Source organism: Eurosta solidaginis, chromosome X (genome assembly GCF_040869045.1).
Source record: "Eurosta solidaginis isolate ZX-2024a chromosome X, ASM4086904v1, whole genome shotgun sequence".
NCBI classification, from domain to species: domain Eukaryota; kingdom Metazoa; phylum Arthropoda; class Insecta; order Diptera; family Tephritidae; genus Eurosta; species Eurosta solidaginis.
In genome coordinates, this window is record NC_090324.1 from 75,376,852 (window position 1) to 75,387,519 (window position 10,668).

Below are 10,668 nucleotides of genomic sequence, written 5' to 3' on the forward strand. Positions count from 1 at the left end.
GTGGTTATCGCCCCCACAGAAGGCCAAAACAAAAAAAGGTGTAGACATTTTGATATGGAGAACTCGTCCAAACTCCGAAAGGCTAGTGGTTATCGCCCCCACAGAAGGCCAAAAAAATATTTGGGTAGTCAATGGGAACGCTGACATCCCATTCCCGAAGGCACTCGGGCTAAAAAAAAAGAAAAAAAAAAACACAAACTCATTCTTGTCCCTAGTGCTCCCAACGGCAACGCATAAGGGGGCCTTAAGGACCTGCCTCTGGGACTGGTTGGGGCCACTAAGGTCAATGTCCTACACACCCAGGTTGGTCCCAACACACCCAGCCGCAACGCAGAGGCGGTCTCTGAGGACGCGCTAGTGGGACTGGCTGGGGGTGCTGAGGCCTCCCGTTCATTCACCCGGGACACCCCTTCTGCCTCCGCCGCAATGGGTGGAGCGGCTTCAATGCCCGCTCCCCAGACTGGTGGGACAGGAAGAGGTGCCACTTTGAATCCCAGCTCAACCCGTCACAATCCAGGTGGCACTATGGGTTGCCACCTGAGACGTGGGATGAGCTGGGGTTCTTTCATCACATACACACCCACTCACTCTGACATCACAAATTCGGCAGGTAAAAGAAAGAAGAAAAAAATTTAACATTACAAAAAAAAACCCAATTAGCGGACAAAATTATTCCAAAGCCGACTAACGGACAACATTCCGGGAAAATAAAAACCACACTTACAAAAAAAATAAAGTGCGTGCAGCACTGCCTCATCGGGTGAAAATAAAAAAAAATCCCGGAGACTGACGTGAAGTCCCGTGACCCCTTTGGCCACTGCCCCCGATGACCAGCCCGGACAACCTGATCCGTCTAACCATCCCACCGCAACGTAGGTGGCAGCTTCTGTGGCTGCTCACTCGGACTGGTGGGATGGTCAACTTCACAGGTTGACCCGACTGACCCTCGCGGCCAGCGCCTCAGGCGCCGCGTTGGGCGCCATCTGTTATGGCGCCCTCAGCAACTGTCATCGCGACAGTGCCTCGGACGCCAGAGCGTTGGGCGCCATCTATTGTGGATACGCATTTTCAAGGGAAGCAGTAAGGAAGGCGGTCGGCATGATGTAGTGGTGTACAGTGGCTAGTCATTGTCGGCTGGGGCGGGTCCTTGCCAACCTTACTGTTCCTGCGCCATAAACAGAAAAAATGTCATATCATGCCTATCAAAACCAAGATCTGCCAAATTCAAAAAAAACCGACAGAAGCGCAGAGACCGACTCAAAACGCTTATAAATTCAAACTAAAACAACATCCGGCCGAACCGGATGTGACGGACAGACCGTTAACCTTTGAAAATTTAAATTCAAATTCAAAAAAAACTAAACGCAAAAAAAAAATTACCGAACCGGACATGGCCGGCTACTAACTCTGAAATCAAATAATAACAAAAAAGCTGAAAAATTAAAATACAAAAAGAAAAGGGCCGAATATATAGAGGGGCGCCGCGGGTGCTGTTGCGACGCCCGGTGCTTGGTCCCACCCTCAAATAACCATGGCCACCGACGCACCTAATTTTCGGTGGCCCCTTACCTGTATGCCTACCTAGTGCCTTCTAAATAAAACGGAACGCCAGCATTCCCATTTATATTACAATTTATTTATAATTCATTGCTATGAAGACTTAGGCAATATACATATATACTAAGTCTAACTAACTTTGAACAAAAAATTATTTTTTTATTTTCTTTTCTTTTTGTCTTCTAAATAGTTAAAAGGAATTTTATTTCAACAGCAGTAAAATAGGTCTTACTTATCTTTTGTCAATTAAATCGAGCGAGCTTTCATTCGCTTTGTGAGTGTGCTTACGTTTTCTTTAAATAAGCGTATATGCGGATATATTTGGACATACAATATTTCATACGAATACGTATATATTAACTCACTTATTTATCAAAACCAAATACAAGATTTATAAAACATTTTAGAACGAAATTTCCTAATAAACTTCCAATTGGCAGGGCCTTATAAACCTGTTTTAATGTTTTTTTTTATATTAATAAGGTGGTTAGCATACATTTTCTTTTCCCACTTTTTTTTTGTCACAACTTCTGAGACAAAAGTTATTAGTAAATAAATTGACATGAATATTAAGTACTGCCGACTCGCATCGTGAGCACGTTCATTTATTTCGAAATTTTACGAAATCAAAAAAAAGAAATGTTATATTTAGTACATTTAGTGACGGAACGGAGTTGAATTCATTGGATCGTTACGTCATATGAAAATTAGGAATCAAATCTAGATCTGATTAAATTGTCATTAATTGATTAAACATTAATGTTCTGTAATAAAGAGCGCTGATACCTTAATACGCGTGTCATATATACGGGCACATATTTATCGCCTCATTAATTCTATGTTACTATATCCTAATTATGGTTGTTTCTCCATATAGTTCAACTGGGGGTTGGGTTGGTTCTCTTATTGTTTAATTGTTATACATTCAAATTGAGTTAACATTGCGGATTTGTATTAAAGTGCTACGTATTGCAACATACTATTCAAATATACGTACGTCGTTTCACTTAGGACCCTAAAGCTCGTTTTTCTATTTTCTGTTCTCAGTTAGACATATCCCATTTGATTACAAAAAAAAGTAATTTTATCTATCACTACTAGGTAGGAAAACGCAAAAGAAATGCATCTAAATAATTGAATCAACTGGAGCTGAGCTCCAGTAGAGCTAGACTGTAGTGCCCTAAATGAATCAACGCGCGCCTCTGTGCGCAAACTTTGCATGTAATTACCAATTTTATATACAGGTAAACATATTCCTACCAAAGAAAACCAACTATTTAATTACAAAATTCTTCCTTAAAGTTTAGGTATAATTCATACAATTTTTGGTTGTCTAATCCTAACTTCTCATTTCGGGTTATTTTAGTTTAAAAGAAGTACATGTAGTTATGTCAAATTGAATTGGTTAAGCAACTAACTACTTTAGTACGACTCACCCAGTAGACTGGTATTTACTTGGCCGCCAGAGTACGTACCATGGGCCTCTGCCGACGTGGTTACAGGTGACGGTGTTGTTGCTGGTTAAGTTGTCGCGGTTGGTTAACATTTATTTGATGAGTTCCCGTATTTGTTGCTCCTACGCCACTTGCTCCTATTGTTGGTGTATTGTAGTTACCCTTGTTACTGCTAAAATAACGGTGGTTGCTATTACGCTGCTGTGCACGACGCATTAGTGGCAACTGAGTTTGGCTGCGAGTAATTCTATTGCTGCTGCCACCAAGGTGGTTGCATCCATTGCTCTGGTGATGCCGCACATCATTCGACGTACTCTATTCCAATTTCTTTTTACGTTTATTTGCAGCTAGATTTGCGTAACCTTGTGCTGCTGCGGTTTGTTGTATCTAATGGAATTGTTTCTTTTCCGGAACCCGTGGTAAATCTGTCTTTTCGCTGCCGCACTATTTCCTTCTGTATTTTTCTTCAGGTATTCGGACGTGATTTAAGTAGTTTGTGTTCTAAGGCTTCCTGTGTATATATAATTCCACGCCAAGCTCAGTGGCATGCCAAACCTAGCAATAAGCAAGCAATGAAGCGGTCTATAAAAAGCCAAGCTCCAAACGATTTATAAGTACGAAACAATTTCATTTCCTCTGGTAGCACGCAGTTTCACAAAGAAAGGATTCTAAAACTTTATTTCTATTATCGACGTTTGCCACGCCATTTACAATTTCCAATGCCACAATTCCTCGTGAATTCGTGATGTCCGATTGAGCATGGCTAGCTTGGTGTAGATACATCCAAATCATTTATTATATATTCATATTCGGGAAATACGTTATTTCGGCATATTAGCCAACTAAATTTTTCTTTTTTCTACCCCTTCTCGGCCGGAAACTCGTGCTAAAAAAGACCAGAATCCTTTTTTCTTTTTTGTGCTGGTGTCTATCGGCCGGAAACTCAATCTAAAAAGGGAAGATTTTTTTCGTAGTGATGGCCGGTCTGTCTTTTTCCTTGTCTTCGATATTTTTTTATCGCCACTTTCGCCACATCGCTAGGTGTGTTCGCGTGAACACGCTCCCAAGTGGATCGTAGCCGTAGACTGTAGCAGCAGACCGTAACAATTTAGAAAAAAAAGAAGCTAAAAAACGGCCAGAGATTTTTTTGGTTAATTCATTAATTTTTTTTTTTATATTTTAGTTTACACATTTGTAAATAAAAACTTATAAACATAACTTAAACATAACTTGTTTCAAAACATATCAGGCACATTTTCCTTGACTAGCACATGGAATTACTTTAAATGATTGCATATGTGTATATACATAAAAAAAATATTACAAACTATTTATATAAAATATTCCCCGTCTGAAGAATCAGAAGAGCTTAAGTCTGCGTATAAAGTTTGGCTATTTACCATAAATATGAGATCATCGGTAATTTCAAAATCCTTACAACATTTAGATAAGCGTTTTAACGAGCATCTAATATTAACCAGCGTATTAAGCATTTTAATTTTTAGTTTGTTCCTTAATTTAGTTTTCAGAATTTTCATGCCACTAAAAATTCTTTCAACCTCCGCGTTACTCAGCGGTAATACTAAAAAACTAAATATGATTTCGACAAGTTCTAAAAAGGAGGATCTTTTAATGCATTTTTATGTTCTCGGACTTCCGACCAAAATTCCATGGTGGAGTGTACATTTTTCCATTGTATTGTTATAAGTTTTCGCCACTGCAGCTCTATTAATGCTATTTGACTTGAAGAATAACTACACTTCTCTTTTTCAAAGTAAGAAAATACATCTGGCTTTGAAACTTTCAACGAATTTTCAGCAGAAAAAGAATTAATCTTTTGTAGAGAACTCATATTATTAGGTATTAGGTGTTCACAGGAACTATTGAAATTATTTTATTTTAGAAATTATTAAACATACATTCGGAGTAAAAAAGGCTAGAAAAAGTCACGAAGCTAAACCCAAAATTTCGAGGCAAAAGGCAAAAAAAAAAGGCTAAATCTAGCCTCGAAAAGGCTAACCTGGCAACAATGATTGCAACACGAAAAAAGCGCCAATAGTACCGATGGGTTTTCCGCGAATAACTTTTAAACGAGATAAAAAATGTAGTGTCTGCTTTCGGATTCTGAATCTTGACCCAAATACGCGCCTTTTGATATCGCTTTCGACATGTGCGACCCGAATTTTAAGTGCAGAACTTAAGTTGAAATTTTAGTAAATTTGGTAGTTAAAAAGCTTAAATTTCATAAACTAAGAGTTTCCTAGAGTTGCGGATGATAATTTTGTGATTTTTAGGACCCCCTCTATCCCTACAAATCAACAAAAGTTTGAAAATCGTGGCACCTTATATAAAATCCAACCCCGATATTTTTTGTGGGTATTAACACAACAACAACCACATGAATATCGTCAAATTCAGCTTCAAATATCTCCGGACAGAGATAACATTTTTCTTTTTCGCCTTTCGATTATTGTTCTCGAGATTAATACGCGTCTTTTGACATCCAGACCAATTCTAAATATTCTCGCGGATTTTTTTATTCCCGCGGAAAAATTCCTCCAATTCTTTTCTCCTAGGGAGAAGAAAAATTGGGGAATAGGAATTTCGAATTTTCGAAGTCAGCTGTTTTGTCAATTGAAATTTCGTTGCGCATTTATTTTGTTTAAAGTTTAATTATTGTTGCGAAATCGTTTGAAATTAAGAAATAAGGTATAAACAATGCACATTATTGCATTTCATGTGGTATTCACTGAAATGAGTAATGAATTGGTGCCACAGCAACATCAACAGAGGGGCATAAGAAGAAGACGGCGGAATAACACAAATCCGCCGGAGTTACTTGCTTTCATTCTGCAAAGCAGTTTTCTGGCGGCCGCGTCGAATTGAGTTCGCCTTTCGCCATATGCCAAAATCAAATTAAGCCTTCTTAAAAAATCCTTCCGCAATTTGTGGATGGCTGCATCAAATATACAAAGAGCTCTTCCGTTGCTTATGATATACTTTTCGACTTAAAATAAAGAATATTGTGGTTGTTGTTGATGTTATATTAACAGTGAGAATATTGTGGTAGAATGTAAATACATATTTTAACACAAATTTGTACAAATAAGTGTTCTTTCTTAAAAGAACGAATTTCCTTTAACTATTTTGATGCATTCCCTTTGATTTAACTAGTGAAAAAACTCCTATGAAATGGCAAAGAAATCTCCCTGTCCCTCACATTCATAATACCTACTTTTCTCCCATAACCGGTTTCCTCTTTTTCGAACATTGTTCAGAATAGGAGGAAAGGGAGAAGTGAAAAAACTCACAAGGAATTTCGGTAGTAGTGCAGTTTACGGTACCCACCCTAAAGTTGGGCCAAGATTTTCGAGTGAGGTATCAAGACGCGTATTAATCTTGAGAACAATAATCAGAAGGTGGAAAAGAAAAATTGTATCTCTGTCCAGAGATATTTGCAGTTGAAGTTGGCGATTTTAATGTGGTTGTTGTTGTGTTTGTACCCACAAAAAAAATTTGTGCATCACCGTGGCGGTAGCCACGGTTATACCACACACCCGGACTTGGCATGGCGTAACCCAGGGTTATTTTTTATAAGCGCGGCCGAAGGCCGCCAACGCAGAAAGGTGTTCTGCGCAAAAATACTATGGATCCCACTTCGGTTTCGGAGGGACCCGCGGGTCGGTTTTTCGTAAATATCTTTTGAACGGGTAAAAAAAGTTAACTTCCGCTTTCGGATTCTTGATCTAGAAGTGAATACGCGTCTTTTGATACCTCACTCGAAAATTTTGGCCCAAATTTCGATGGGTACCGTAAACTGCACTATTACCCCAAATTTTTATTTTCCGGTTTCGGATTATTGTTGTCGAGATTAATACACGTCTTTTGACACCTCTTTTGTTATTTTTGGACGCGTATTAGCAGTGTCATGCTGTCGTATAGAATTACCGATAATTTTCGATAAAAATTAGGTGGTGCACCGTCTTGTAAAACGTTACCAAATTTAGTGCACTTTACCTAACTAGCATTTGCCGCTATCGCTGTTCTAAGACTTTTCCAAGCAACTCCAAAACGTTTAATAGCAGACGTTGTTGTTGTTGTTGTTGTTGTAGCGATACGGTTGCTCCCCGAAGGTTTAGGGAGTGATCGATGTGATGATCCTTTGCCGTTTACAGATCCGGTCCGCTCCGGTAACACAGCATCATTAAGGTGCTGGCCCGACCATCTCGGGAACGATTTATATGGCCACATTAAACCTTCAGGCCAATCCGGTATTTTAGTCGCCTCTTACGACAGGCATACCTACCGCGGGTATATTCTAACCCCCTGACCCGCTGGGTTATAATAGCAGACGTCTGCGACATTGGTAATAGTCTAGTTGAGGGGTCGACTGCTAATACGCTACCAAAAATATTGAGAGAGGTGTCAAACGACGCGTCTTGACATCAGTATTAATAATCCGATGGCGGATGGCCTTCGGCCGCGCTTATAAAAAATAACCCTGGGCTACGCCATGCCAAGTTCGGGTGTGTGGTATAACCGTGGCTACCGCCACGGTGATGCACAATTTTTTGTGGGTATGAACACAACAACCACATGGAAATCGCCAACTTCAACTGCAAATATCACCGGACAGGGATACAATTTTTCTTTTCCGCCTTCGGATTATTGTTCTCGAGATTAATACGCGTCTTTTGACACCACACTCGATATTTTTGGTAGCGTATTAGCAGTCGACCCCTCAACTAGACTATTACCATATTTTTATTTTCCGCCTTCGGATTATTAATACTGATGTCAAGACGCGTCGTTTGACACCTCTCTCGATATTTTTGGTAGCGTATTAGCAGTCGACCCCTCAACTAGACTATTATCCCGACATTTTCAAGAAATGGTGATCTACATTTGTTGCATTATGCATTATAGCAGCATTCCTCTACACAATACTGAAAATATTTTCAATTTTATTTTACCTTTAATTGCGAAAACATAGTCAGTCCTAGAGTACTTCCACGTATGAGAGTATCGGCATGTTAAAGAATAGTCTGATCATGGAAATAACTCGGTTCATCTCTTTAAATCAGCAGTTTGGATAATTGATTTGTAATTAAACAATTTACCCGGGTACTAAAACATTCACCATAAATTATGCCTAGAGGAGGCAAATGATTGGGAACAAGTGATTTCATGACAGCGACTAAAAGATCGTTGCAAAAACATTTAGGCCCGTATTATGTATGTCACAGTGAATGTTTGCGTCGCATTCACTGACATTCACATTAACGGCGTTATTATGTATAACGCTAAGCGAAGCGAGGAGTTGCTTTCACCCAAGTGAAACCAAATTCATATCATATAAGAGCATTCATTCACTTCGGTGACTCTCAGTGACTATCGGTGTTTGAAGGTGATTGTCTTAAGCGGGAGTCATTGGTGCCGTATGTCGTATCGCTGTAGTCGTATCCCTAACGTAATCAGTTGTTTATCGTTACGACGATAAACCAAAAACCAATTGGTTGGCTATGATAAGGTTACGACCTTAGCGGCACCAATAATCGTTTGCATTGATTTCCATAAGGTTGGTCGAATCAACTGTTATAAGGTTACCGATACGGTTACCGATAAAGCACCAATGTCTGCAGCTTTAAGTTTTTTCGTATTATATAGCGACGCAAAGTGTCACGAACACTCATTTTTGCTGTCAAAATATTCACTTGCTTCTGGGTCGCGTTTGCTTCATTCACTTCGTTTTTTCATTGTCGTTTTTTTATAATTTTTGAGTAAAAGTCTTAGCATTTCGGGAAAAAAGATTGAAAATTTCCATAGACATAAAGGTTATATTTAGAGCTTCGTCCAATATACATATATTTCGTCAAAAAATTTTACAGGAACAAATAAAACATAAGCGAAACCTATACAAATTATAGCCAGGGACCAGAACAGTTATTCCTTTTGTAATTAAAGTCCTTCAGAAAAATTGTTGGTATGGCCTAGAAGATTCAATGTGGTCAAATTAAATCGTTCCCGACATGGTCGAGCTGTACTTTAATGGTGCTTGTTACCCGAACATACCGGATATTTATCCTGCAAAGGACCATCAACATCGATAACACTCCCTGAAACCTTCGGGAGTTTCTTTATCGCTACAGCAACAACAACAGTTGGTTATGGTTTTTCGATAACAAGTTTCTAGTGATAGAAGCAAACATTTTAAAGTGTCCCTAAAGGTTTCAAATCCAGATATTTACGAGAATGGATTGGTAAAAAATTCGTTTCGTTTGGATGATTCGTATCTTAGTTATAAGGTCGTACTTTTATTCTGTTAATAAAAAATATAAGTCTGGATTTAACTTTTATTTTCGGACTTATAAAATACATACCCGGTTTTTTAATTTTGTGTGGATTTTTTTGAAAAGGATGCATGATTCGTTGTCACGTACACCTGTTAGAAGGTGAATCCGCCCCTTTGCGCAATCAAGGTGGAATGTCCCCCAGCTAGCTCAGGGCGAGAGGTCGGGGCCCTTAACCCTTGTCCACCTTGATGCGGGGCGGATGTCACAATCATCATCATCTGACTTCCGTGCATTCCCCTTGCAGAAAGCCCACCCTACCTTGGACCGCTCGAGTTTCTGCCTGGCAGCGAGTCCCCTTTTCCTCTGCTCCAAATGACCCTACATACTCACCCTAATGTCATCTTCACCCTCCCCCAACCGATTAAATTTTAGCAAACCATTTCAATTTCTTTTCCAATTTCAATCTACCATATTATTTATTTGAAATACCTTAATTCTATACAAAGAAATTAAAAGAAAACGTACTTTATGGCTATCGAGCCAAATATCAATGCTCATGAAAAATAAAGATTTAGACCAGGACAAACAAAAAACTTATATCACACTCGAATCGATATATGTATATATATGTGAATATCCACAGGTACCACAAGAAAAATGTATAATTATACACAGGCTTAACACAAACCACAAAAAAAAAGGACACGGAATAAAAATTCAAACCGTTTTCAAAAAAAATAGATTGCCGAACGGTGTATGCCTACATATATATATACATATATATAGATTCATATACGTACTTTCAAAACTCAAAACGGTATGTATGTATATATTTTGAAAAATGTTCGATTTACGATACTGTACCAAAAAAATAAGACATATGTACATGTAACGGAATCATTAAAAAAATACAATGTTACAAAAAAAATCAGTCTTTCGATTATTCTAATTTTGGCAAAGGAAAAAAATATTATCCATTAGCATGTATATAACTCAAACAAGAATAGTTTTATATATGTTACACCCATTTCCATCATGGGATATACCCTACAAGTGTTTTCCAATCAGAGATTGGCAATTTGTTCAAGGCCTACTTGGTCACCAAAGTTCATCCAAACGCTTTTGGGCTCAATCGGAGCCACTTCAGAAAATTATCCGAGAAACCACCCTAATGCCTACCTACAAGAGCGCTCTCAAGGGAGTTCAGGGGTTTGTTGCAGGGTTTATTGGCCACTGCACGATACAAAAAAAAAACGTATTTCCTTAAATTTCTCCGTTTGGAGTGCCTTTGTAGTGCCTTATAGGTGCATTTACATTTGGCAAGGTTCAAATTTATACGAGATTTACTACATACAGGAACAAAC

The 10,668-nt window shown here is 38.7% G+C and overlaps 1 protein-coding gene across 1 annotated transcript in view; it reads right to left on the reverse strand.

The window, feature by feature from the left end:
* The window catches only part of LOC137234275 (plexin-B-like), an 890,794-nt gene extending 882,593 nt beyond the window's left edge, over nucleotides 1–8,201 (reverse strand). Inside the window, exon 1 of the mRNA XM_067757887.1 lies at nucleotides 7,985–8,201. The gene's annotated coding sequence lies outside the window, so the exon portion shown is untranslated. The remainder of the gene's footprint in view (nucleotides 1–7,984) is intronic.
* Nucleotides 8,202–10,668: the final 2,467 nt, after the last annotated feature.